This window comes from Triticum aestivum, chromosome 2D (genome assembly GCF_018294505.1).
Source record: "Triticum aestivum cultivar Chinese Spring chromosome 2D, IWGSC CS RefSeq v2.1, whole genome shotgun sequence".
Classification (NCBI taxonomy): domain Eukaryota; kingdom Viridiplantae; phylum Streptophyta; class Magnoliopsida; order Poales; family Poaceae; genus Triticum; species Triticum aestivum.
The window spans coordinates 35,071,792-35,083,183 of record NC_057799.1 but is presented as its reverse complement, the minus strand read 5'-3'; positions in this window follow the sequence as shown (position 1 = coordinate 35,083,183).

Below are 11,392 nucleotides of genomic sequence, written 5' to 3'. Positions count from 1 at the left end.
TGGGTGAGCTGAAGTTCTTCCTTGGTCTTGTCAACAAAGCAATGGCATCTTCATATCTCAAGAGAAATATCTCAAAGATTGCCTGAAGAAGTTTGGAATGCAAGACTGCAAAGGTTACACGACGCCAATGCCAACCAAGAGTCATCTGAGTTCTGACGCCAATGGTAAAGAGTTCGATCAAAAGGTATACCGCTCCATGATTGGTTCTTTACTTTATTTATGTGCATCTAGGCCAGATATTATGCTTAGTGTTTGCATGTGTGCTTGATTTCAAGCGGCACCAAAGGAATCGCATCACTTAGCTGTGAAGCGAATTCTTCGATATTTGGCTTACACCCCAACATTAGGATTATGGTATCCAAAGGGCTCAGAGTTTGATCTAGTTGGATTCTCGGATGCTGATTATGCTGGTGACAAGGTGGATCGCAAGTCTACATCAGGCACATATCACTTTCTGGGACGATCACTTGTCTGTTGGTCTTCAAAGAAGCAGAACTGTGTATCACTCTCCACTGCTGAATCTGGATACATTGCTGCTGGATCTTGCTGCGCTCAGCTTCTATGGATGAAGCAAACACTCAAGGACCATGGCATCCATCTGAAACAAGTACCACTCTACTGTGACAACGAAAGCGCCATCAAGATTGCCAACAACCCAGTTCAGCACTTGAAGACAAAGCACATTGAAATTCGCCATCACTTTCTCAGAGATCATGTCATGAAGGAAGATATTGATATCATACACGTCAACACTGAAGAGCAACTGGCAGATATCTTCACAAAGCCCTTGGATGAGAAAAGGTTTTGCAAATTGCGGTGTGAGCTAAATATCTTGGAATCCTCAAATGTCATGTGATCAGGCACACATCCTAACACTTATGCATGTTGATGACTTAGATGTGCAACACACGAAGTAAAGTATATCTTCAATCAATGAAGACTTACACTCTAAGTGTGAATACATTAACGCGGAATTTGACTTCGGAGCGCCACGATAATTGTGCGCCGTGTCTGGGTCTAATACTTCCTATACGGTGGGTAACGCCACCACCAAATTCTTCTATTTGAAGTGTTTTTCTCATGGCGTTACATTTGCTATGTCTTTGCATTTGGTCTGTCTTCATTAACAACATGACTTCATGATTATCTTCACAATGTTGATTTGGTTTTATTCTGATATATGTTCTGTCCTCTATAGCATTCACTTATAGCTATGTCTTCTCGTTTGAATCTTTTGAACTAAGTGAATGTGATCGGACCCTAACCTCTCTATGCTTTCTACATCAAACTCTATCTATCCAAATCATATGCATTCTGTTGAAACTGTCGAATGTCTTCTCTGTGTCCTTGTCAGCAGAAGATACAGAGACAAACATTAACTCTGTTTTAAATGCTCAATTCTTATTGCCTGAAACCCAGAGAAGCCGGAACGACCATCCGACAGTCCAGGCGGGCGTGGGAACGTGGGACAACTCCCAATGTGTTGCATGTTCGCCACGTGTCCCTCAGATGTGAACCGCCAGGGGCACCTGCGTAATTGCGATGTGCCGTCCCTTTCCCTATAAATACACATCCAATCGCAGTCAAAATCTTTCTTCCACCTCTCCATCTCGACAAACCCTAGCGCCACCGCTAGCTCTCGACAACGCCAGCGACGAAGCGCTTAGCTGCCGCGACCTCTCCGACGCCGTCTTCACGCCGGCCGCGGACATCGTCTTCTCCGCCGCCGCCGTAGGTGTCCTCCGTCGCCAAGTTAGGCCACGGAAGATCGAACTGCTCGGCCTCATCTTCTACTCCGTCTAGCAGTTCATCATGTGGTAAATTAAAACCCTCTTTTTTACCTTCTTTTTGATCCTATAGATTCATCCTTTCTACCAAATGTGGTTTCTGCCTCCACAAATTTGGATATATCCTGTCTGCATCTCATATGATGCCTAGTATATTCACTTATGCTTCACACGTAGTTAGATTCCTCACTTGTACTTATTCTTGGATTCGTACAAATCTAGAACCAACTCTCAACATATAAGTGAATGTCTTCGCGCTATGAGGTCAATGTCTTCTAAACTGATTTATCTTCAAAATCTTCTGAGAATGCATATGACCTCTCCCCTTCCCTCGCATCTCTAATGCTGTCACAGGTACATGTACGTGGGAGAATCCCTTGGTTCTCATGGTCTGCATTCATTTGCAGAATTCTTACAGCATCACATCAACTCTCCCGAAGCCAGTTCCTGTCTGTCCAGCAAGCGGAAGCCTTTGACAGTGTTGAAGCCATTCAGTCTGAACCTCATGGCAACAGAGAAGTCTGCAAGGAAGGGTGGAAGATAGCGCCGTGGGAATACATCAAGAGATTTGCCTCCTGACCTCTATGAGCTGTACAAGACAGATCCAGAGGAGGACTACAATCAGCGAAAAACCCGAATCCAATGGATTCGAAGATATTGGGCAGAACAATGGTACAAGTACAGGTTCGTGGCCCAGGAATATGCTGAGAAGAATGCCATCAAGCGACCCTGGGGAGACATCTTGTACAAAAATCTTCCACCCAGGTCCAGAGCTGAAGCCATTGAACAAGGCTTCTACCCTTGCATGGTCTGTGGACCACAGCCTGCAGATGCCGGCCCATCTTCATTGCTATGGTGTCGTGACGACAATCTGTTCAAGCGCAACTTCCAGTTTGCCAAGAACTCGGCCAAAGAAAACAAGAAGTCGCGGGGATTAGACTTCAACCCCGGTCCCTCTGCTCCTCGTGCCGATGGCACACGCGAAGCTGAACCCAATCTTGTTGGGCCCTTCTACAACTTGGAAGGTCTCATCACTCATATTATGGTTCAAGGGACAGCCATGGATGAACCTGCAGACGACGCTGATTCTGACGAAGTGCCTGCACCACCGAAGCCTAAGAAGCTGAAGAAACCCAAGGCTTCGAAGCCTTCCACTGCACCAAAAGCTTCACGAGCGAAGCCTCTGGCCACTGCTCCTCCTGCACCAAGTGTGCAGTCTGAGGATCTCTCACGCATCTCCAAGTCTGAGAAGAAGAAAAAGAAGCCCATGCACACCACTGGTCCAGCTCTGACCCCTGCTGCTGTTCTGAGGAATGAGAATGACGCCATTGATCTGTCAAGTGACGACGATCTTGCTGATGACGCTCTTGAGCAGCTGATAAAGAGCAAGCAAGAGGCAGAAATCTTCAATGATTTGCCTCTCTTTGACGTGGAAGTATTGAACAACTTCATTGATGAGTGGTTTGACACCCCCAATCTCAGCTTTGACGATCTGCAACTTCCCATTGGCCTATGCGTCTCCTTCCATGGCGCCATTGCTCCTAAGCTGGCTCTTGCTCAGAAAATTGTTGAGCTGAAGCACAAGATCGATTATGAAAAGGCTCAGTTCAAGAAGCACATGGACAAGCTCAGCGTGGCAGACGTCCAAAACTTCAAGGTCATGCTGCATGAGCTCAAGGAAGCGTTTCACAAGAAACGTGATGAAGCCAAAGGTTCTCGTGAGCGCATGAAGATTCTCGCTGCCAAGTGTGTTCAAGCTTACAATGAAGCTGAGAAGCGCAAGGCACTTGGGCGTCCTGGCATCGACCCTAAGATGGCTGCCAAGCAGAAGAACAAGCCTGTTGTGGACCAAGCTGAACCATCCAGGCGGCAAGAACCTCGCATTGTCTTCCCCGCTAGTATGACAGGCGTGAAGCCTAAGGTCCCCACAGTGGCTTCAGAGCTTCAGAAGACAAGGGCAGCTGAAGCCAAAGCTAGAAAGCGCAAGACCAAGAACACCACTGATGATGCTCCACCCACCAAGAAGCGCAAGACCAAGAAGAAAGATCGGGCTGCTCCTACAGAGCCCCTTGTCGTCGAGCCAATTTCTGTTGCTCGTCCTCCATCTGCACAATAAGAACGTCGTTTGATAGTTCACGACCTGCTTCCCCAGAGGCTCCTGAAGCTGAAGACATTCCAGCTGTTGACCCCACCGCAGCTGAAGACATTGGTCATCAAGACAATGTTGAAGATGAGGAAGTCCTTCCTCAGATCGAGCACAATGTGGCAGCATCGCCTGTTCTCACGAACAGCGAACTCATCAGCATTGGTCGTCCATTGACGCCAATTGCTCAGGATGACTCATGGGTTGATCACCCACAAGACTCCCCCCGTCAAGCAGAAACACCAGTTACTCCCCCAACTCAAGTCACCACTCCGGTGATTGAAGATGAAGACTTTGTGGCCCAACCAACTCCATCTCCACAAGCGTCGCCAGCGTTCCACAGGCTTCGCAAAGGACCAAGGCCACAGGTCACTCTGTCAAGTGTTCCAGAAGGAGAAGAGCGCCAATTGGTGTCACGCCAAGTCTTTCCTGGAGCCTCTCCAACTGTGAACAACCCCGAGACTGAAGCCAACATGGCTGAAGATATTCCGGCTGCATCAGCCGATGACCAAGAAGAACCACGAGTTGAATAAGAACGTGTTGCTATACCCCCAACCAATCCTGAAGTTGTTCTCGAGGAGAACGTGTCCGACCCTCCAGCTACTCAAGTGGAGGCTAACAACATTGAGGCGACCACCAACACCAACACTGAAGCCAATGACATTGTCATGGCTGAAGCTAATGTGGCGCCTGAAGTCAATGTGGTGCCCGAAGTGATAGCACCTGAAGTCAATGCTACACCTGATGCAAATTTGCAGCCTGAAGCCACTGCCACTGCTCCTGTACCGCCTCCCAGGCCACATACTATAGAGCAAGCATACAACTATGGTCAGCTGGTCACTGTCAGATGGCCTATTCTGGTTCCTCCACCTGCTGCTGGTCCGCAATTTGATTATCATGTCGAGCACAGGCCTCAGCTCCAGAAGCCAAAGCCAAGATTGCCCAGGTTTCCAGGTACTGCCACTTCACCAGGGTCCTTCAATGCAAATGGCTTCATTGCGCACAACACTTTCTTTGATAGCGCCAAGAACCCCTATTCCAAGCCAAGGATTTCATCAGATCGGTTCTGGAGCTATCATCAGTTCTTTATGATCAAGGGCACATCTTCCCTCATATGCGTCTTGACTGTGAAGCCATTACTGGATTGCCATGCCTTGAAGAAGCCCTTGACTGCTTTCGTGATGCTGGATTGCTGAATTTTGTGACTGATAAGGAGCATTGGAATGAAGAGCTTCTGCTGCAATTCTATGCCACCCTCCACATTCGCGGCTACAACAGGGATCCGAAGACATGGATCCTTGAGTGGATGACAGGCAACGTACACCATGAAGCTAAAGCTTTTGACATTATTGAGCTCACTGGTCTGCCCACTCCAGGTGAACTATATGAACCTGGTTGTCAGCTTCACCGCAATGCTTTGGAGAGCATCTTTCAGAAGCCAGAGCCCAACATGAGCCAAATGTTGAGCATGATGAAGCCTCTGCCACATGACGTTGATTACCCAAAGGAGTTCTTTGTCGAATACCTAGAGTATCTGCCCCGCACTATTTATCATATCATCAGGCAAACTCTATGGCCTGTCAAAGGACATTCTTCAGCAGCAAAACTTGAAGGAGAAATGAAGACTTTGGTCTTTTATATCTTCAACAGCATCAGCTTCAATGCTCAAGACTTCTTTATCAGGCAGCTGGCTGCATCAGGCTCTGATCTCTTTGGACTGAAGTTCTACGCTCCATGGGTTATGCGCCTCATCAAGCTACATTCAGCTGTCAACTATCAGCCATCTGCTCGCAACCATCTGATCTTTCTGCCAGAGGTTGATATGTCAGTTGAAGCCATATACCCAGAGCCTACCAAGGAGCCTGTTTGTCTTCACAATGCTGATCACCAAAGCTTCACGCAACCCATTGAAGGAGTCCAGGCAGTCACTCGTGTTTATCCTTTGGCTGGCAATACACGCTTACCTCACCGTGCTCAAACTGAAGCCACTGAAAGCACTATTACTCAAAGGCCTCGGAAGCGATCTCGTGTTCTCAATGACCGAGAGCTTCTCGTCGCACTGCATCAGAAACAGGATAAGCATCACTACTGGCTGAAGCGTCAGATGCAAAGCCTCTTGGTGGACGTCAATCGCATTCGCAATCTTGCCACCAAGAATGCCTTTGTCACTCATGAAACCTGTCGGAGGTCTTGGAAGAGTTTGACATTGTTGAGTGCTGAAGCAGATCTTCAAGACGATGGCTTCACTGAAAGATTCAAGTTTGACTCCACTCCTCTAAGGAATGTTGTCTTGCGTCGAACTCCGTCTCTTGAAGACTCTGATTATTCCTCCTCAACTGCAACGGTGAATGCCAGAGTGATAGATGATCAAGATGATGCTACTTCGCCACCTCCAACTTCAGCGCGTATCGACACTGCACCAAGTTCTTCTACACCGCCAAACCCCGACGCCGACCCTGCATCTTCTGCTACTCCTTCTGGGAACGAGTAGAGGCTCTATGTCTTCAAACATTTTTTGTCCTTACTGACAAAAGGGGGAGAAGCATATGAGTTGATAGTCTTCAAGCGGGTCCATATGGGCGGTTGCTTTATATTTTTCCTGGTGTTTACAACTCTCGCTTTTTGATACATTTGGTTCTTTGAGTTGTAACACTTAAACTTGATGGTCGTCTGCTACTTGTTTGCTATTCTGTGATGCGATGATAAATTCCGCATGTGCGATGATAAATCCCGCACGAAGTCATATTGCAGACGTCCATTTTTCATTATGCATATCATTATCTTCGTTATATCAAATCATGCATGATGAATTGTCTTCATAAGTTGAAGAGGATCTCCACAAGTACAACCTGCCATGTGCATTTGCATTCCAAAAGCAAATTACTTATATGCACATCTTCAGGGGGAGCCTTTTGCTACTTATGAAGACAATACCTAAATCCTTTACAATTTCACATACTTTTATCCCCGTTGAAAACTTCAGCCAGTTTGTCATCAATCACCAAAAAGGGGGAGATTGTAAGTGCATCTAGTGCCACCCCTAGTTGGTTTTGGAGTATTGACGACAAACCTGTTGAGGGACTAATGTGTTTGTGAGAATTGCAGGATAACACAGGTAGTAGTCCCTCATTGATTCGGTTTACCTACCAGAGATGACCCCTAAAAATGTATGAAGACATTGAAGACAATGGTGGTATGTGAAGATATTCACATTGAAGACTATGACAAGAGAAGGCATTGCGTGAAGACTATGGAGCGCGAAGACTTAGTTGTTTCCTTGTTTCCTTTTCTTCTTTGTTGAGTCGTAGGAACCACCGTACTGTTAAGTGGGGTCCCAGTGAATAAAGTCAGAGTGACTGAAGCGATGCTCAACCAAATCCTATGTCTTCGAGCGAAGACAATGAGAGCAAATCTTATCCAGAGCTGGATGAGTCAGCTTTACTTGTAGCCCAAGTCAAGCTGCCGCGTGTGTTTGAAATCTGACCGTTGGAACACGTGTCGGTTCCTTAGTGACCCAAGGTCATTTCGGACAAATCAGGTCGGGTTGCCTAGTGGCTATAAATAGCCCACCCCCTACACCATAAATTGGTGGCTGCTCAGAGTTAGTGCATGGCTTTTGTCGTTTGAGAGCAACCCACCTCCGAAGCTTTTGAGAGAGAGAAATCCTTGCGAGGACAAAGCCCAAACACCCAGAGCCAAAGAGTGTTAGGCATCACTGAAGTCTTTCTGTCCGCGTGACCTGAAGACTTGTTACACTTGAGGACTGTGAATCCTCCAGCCGGTTAGGCGTCGCGTTCTGAGCATCCAAGAGTCATTGTGGATCGCCGGTGAACGAAGTCTGTGAAGGTTTGGAAGTCTACCTTGAAGACTTACCAGAGTGATTGGGCGAGGACTGGGTGTCCTTAGCTCAAGGGGCATAAGGTGAAGACGTGGTCTTCTGAGTTGAATCTCAGCCTCCCTAACCAGACGTACAGTTGTCACAGCAACTGGAACTGGTCCAACAAATCATGTGTCCTCACCAAGTGACTGGTTCTATCCTCTCCCTCTCTTTACTTACAGTTTTTCTTCGTGAAGTCATTGCCTGCTTGCACTACTTGTTTGACTTCACTGTGTGACTACTATCATTGTTTGGCTTCATACTATCTTCCATCCTGATCTTTACTACCTAGCTGCTATTAGTCTTCGTGCTTTCACTTCATTGCATACTTGACTATGGCTTGCTTAGTGTAGTCTACCTTCCGCTGCATATCAATAGGTTCATTTCTATTGTTTGTCTTCGAAACTCTCATGTTTTGAAGACGTTCATAAAAATCGCCTATTCACCCCCCCCCCCTCTAGTCGATAACTAGCACTTTCAGTTAGTATGCTTGAAGTATTATTATTTTCATGTCAATATTAAACTTTTGTCTTGAATCTTATGGATTTGAATATTCTTGCCACAATAAAGAGAATTACATGGATAAATATGTTAGGTAGCATTCCACATCAAAAATTCTGTTTTTATCATTTACCTACTCGAGGACGAGCAGGAATTAAGCTTGGGGATGCTGATACGTCTCCAACGTATCTATAATTTTTGATTGCTCCATGCTATTATATTATCTGTTTTGGATGTTTATGGGCTTTATTATACACTTTTATATTATTTTTGGGACTAACTTATTAACCCAGAGCCCAGTGCCAGTTTTTGTTTTTCTCCTTGTTTCAGTGTTTCGCAGAAAAGGAATATCAAACGGAGTCCAAACAGAATGAAACCTTCGGGAGAGTTATTTTTGGAACGGAAGCAATCCAGAAGACTTGGAGTGTACGTAAGGGAAGCAACGAGGAAGGCACGAGGCAGGGGGGCGCGCCCTCCACCCTCGTGGGCCCCTCGTGGTTCCCCTGATGTATTTCTTCCTCCTATATATACCAATATACCTTAAACCTTCGGGGAACATAATAGATCGGGAGTTCCGCCGCCGCAAGCCTCTGTAGCCACCAAAAACCAATCGGGACCCTGTTCCGGCACCCTGCCGGAGGGGGAATCCCTCACCGGTGGCCATCTTCATCATCCCGGTGCTCTCCATGACGAGGAGGGAGTAGTTCACCCTCGAGGCTGAGGGTATGTACCAGTAGCTATGTGTTTGATCTCTCTCTCTCTCGTGTTCTTGAGGTGATACGATCTTGATGTATCGCGAGCTTTGCTATTGTAGTTGGATATGATGTTTCCCCCCCCCCCTCTACTCTCTTGTAATGGATTGAGTTTCCCCTTTGAAGCTATCTTATCGGATTGAGTCTTTAAGGATTTGAGAGCACTTGATGTATGTCTTGCGTGGGATACCCGTGGTGACAATGGGGTATTCTATTGATTCACTTGATGTATGTTTTGGTGATCAACTTGCGGGTTCCCCCCATGAACCTATGCATAGGGGTTGGCACACGTTTTCGTCTTGACTCTCCGGTAGAAACTTTGGGGCACTCTTTGAAGTACTTTGTGTTGGATTGAATAGATGAATCTGAGATTGTGTGATGCATATCGTATAATCATACCCATGGATACTTGAGGTGACATTGGAGTATCTAGGTGACATTAGGGTTTTGGTTGATGTGTGTCTTAAGGTGTTATTTTACTACGAACTCTAGGGCTGTTTGTGACACTTATAGGAATAGCCCAATGGATTGATCGGAAAGAATAACTTTGAGGTGGTTTCGTACCCTACAATAAACTCTTCGTTTGTTCTCCGCTATTAGTGACTTTGGAGTGACTCTTTGTTGCATGTTGAGGGATATTTATATGATCCAATTATGTTATTATTGTTGAGAGAACTTGCACTGGTGAAAGTATGAACCCTAGGCCTTGTTTCCTAGCATTGCAATACCGTTTGTGCTCACTTTTATCATTAGTTACCTTGCTGTTTTTATATTTTCAGATTACAAAAACCTTTATCTACCATCCATATTGCACTTGTATCACCATCTCTTCGCCGAACTAGTGCACCTATACAATTTACCATTGTATTGGGTGTGTTGGGGACACAAGAGACTCTTTGTTATTTGGTTGCAGGGTTGCTTGAGAGAGACCATCTTCATCCTACGCCTCCCACGGATTGATAAACCTTAGGTCATCCACTTGAGGGAAATTTGCTACTGTCGTACAAACCTCTGCACTTGGAGGCCCAACAACGTCTACAAGGAGAAGGTTGCGTAGTAGACATCAGTGCACAGCTTTTGTCATTTCAGAGCAACCCACCTCCGAAGCCTTTGAAAGAGAGATCCTTGCGAGGACAAAGCCCAAAACACCCAGCCAAAGAGTGTTAGGCATCACTGAAGTCTTTCTATCCGCCTGACCTGAAGACTTGTTACACTTGAGGACTGTGAATCCTCCAGCCGGTTAGGCGTCACGTTCTGAGCATCCAAGAGCCATTGTGGATCGCCAGTGAACGAAGTCTGTGAAGGTTTGGAAGTCTACCTTGAAGACTTACCAGAGTGATTGGGCGAGGACTGGGTGTCCTTAGCTCAAGGGAAATAAGGTGAAGACGTGGTCTTCTGAGTTTAATCTCAGCCTCCCTAACCAGACGTATAGCTGTCACAGCAACTGGAACTGGTCTACCAAATCCTTGTCTTCACCAAGCAACTGGTTCTATCCCCTACTTCCTTTACTTTTCAGTTTGTCTTCGTGAAGTCATTGTTTGCTTGTCTGATCTAATTGACTTCACTGCGTGAAGACTATTACATGTTTCGCTTCATACTTTCTTCCATTTTGATCCATACTACCTGGCCGCTGATAGTCTTCGTACTTTCTCAATATTGCTTACTTGACTATATGGCTTGTCTAGTGTAGTCTATCTTCCGCTGCATATCTATAGGTTCATTTCATCTGTTTGTCTTCAAAGACCTCGTGTTTTGAAGACTTTCATAAAAATCGCCTATTCACCCCCCTCTAGTCAATAACTAGCACTTTCAGAATTCATCACCAACACAACATCTATTACCTTTTGGAGTGGTGTCTCCTAGATTGGTTAGGTGTCACCTGGGAGTCTCCAAGATCATGTGGAGTTGAACCAAGGAGTTTGTAAGGGCAAGGAGATCGCCTACTTCGTGAAGATCTACCCGAGTGAGGCTATCCTTCATGGACGGAAGCCCCTTCGTGGACCCTTCGTGGGTGAAGCCCTCCGTGGACTCGCGCAGCCGTTACCCTCCGTGAGTTGAAGTCTCCATCAACGTGGAGGTACGATAGCACCACCTACTGGAACCACGCCAAAAATCATCGTGTCTTCGTTGCGTTTGAAATCTCCAAACCCCTCCTTTACTTACATGTGCAATGTTTTACTTTCCGCTGCTACACTCTTAGAATTGCATGTGTAGGGTGATACTTGACCGAAAGTGCCTTGGAGCACCCGGCGACTACAACCATTGAAATCGCTCCCATTCAATCGCATTGGGATCCCATCCACTATATTAGGGTAGTGTGTATTAGATGAAT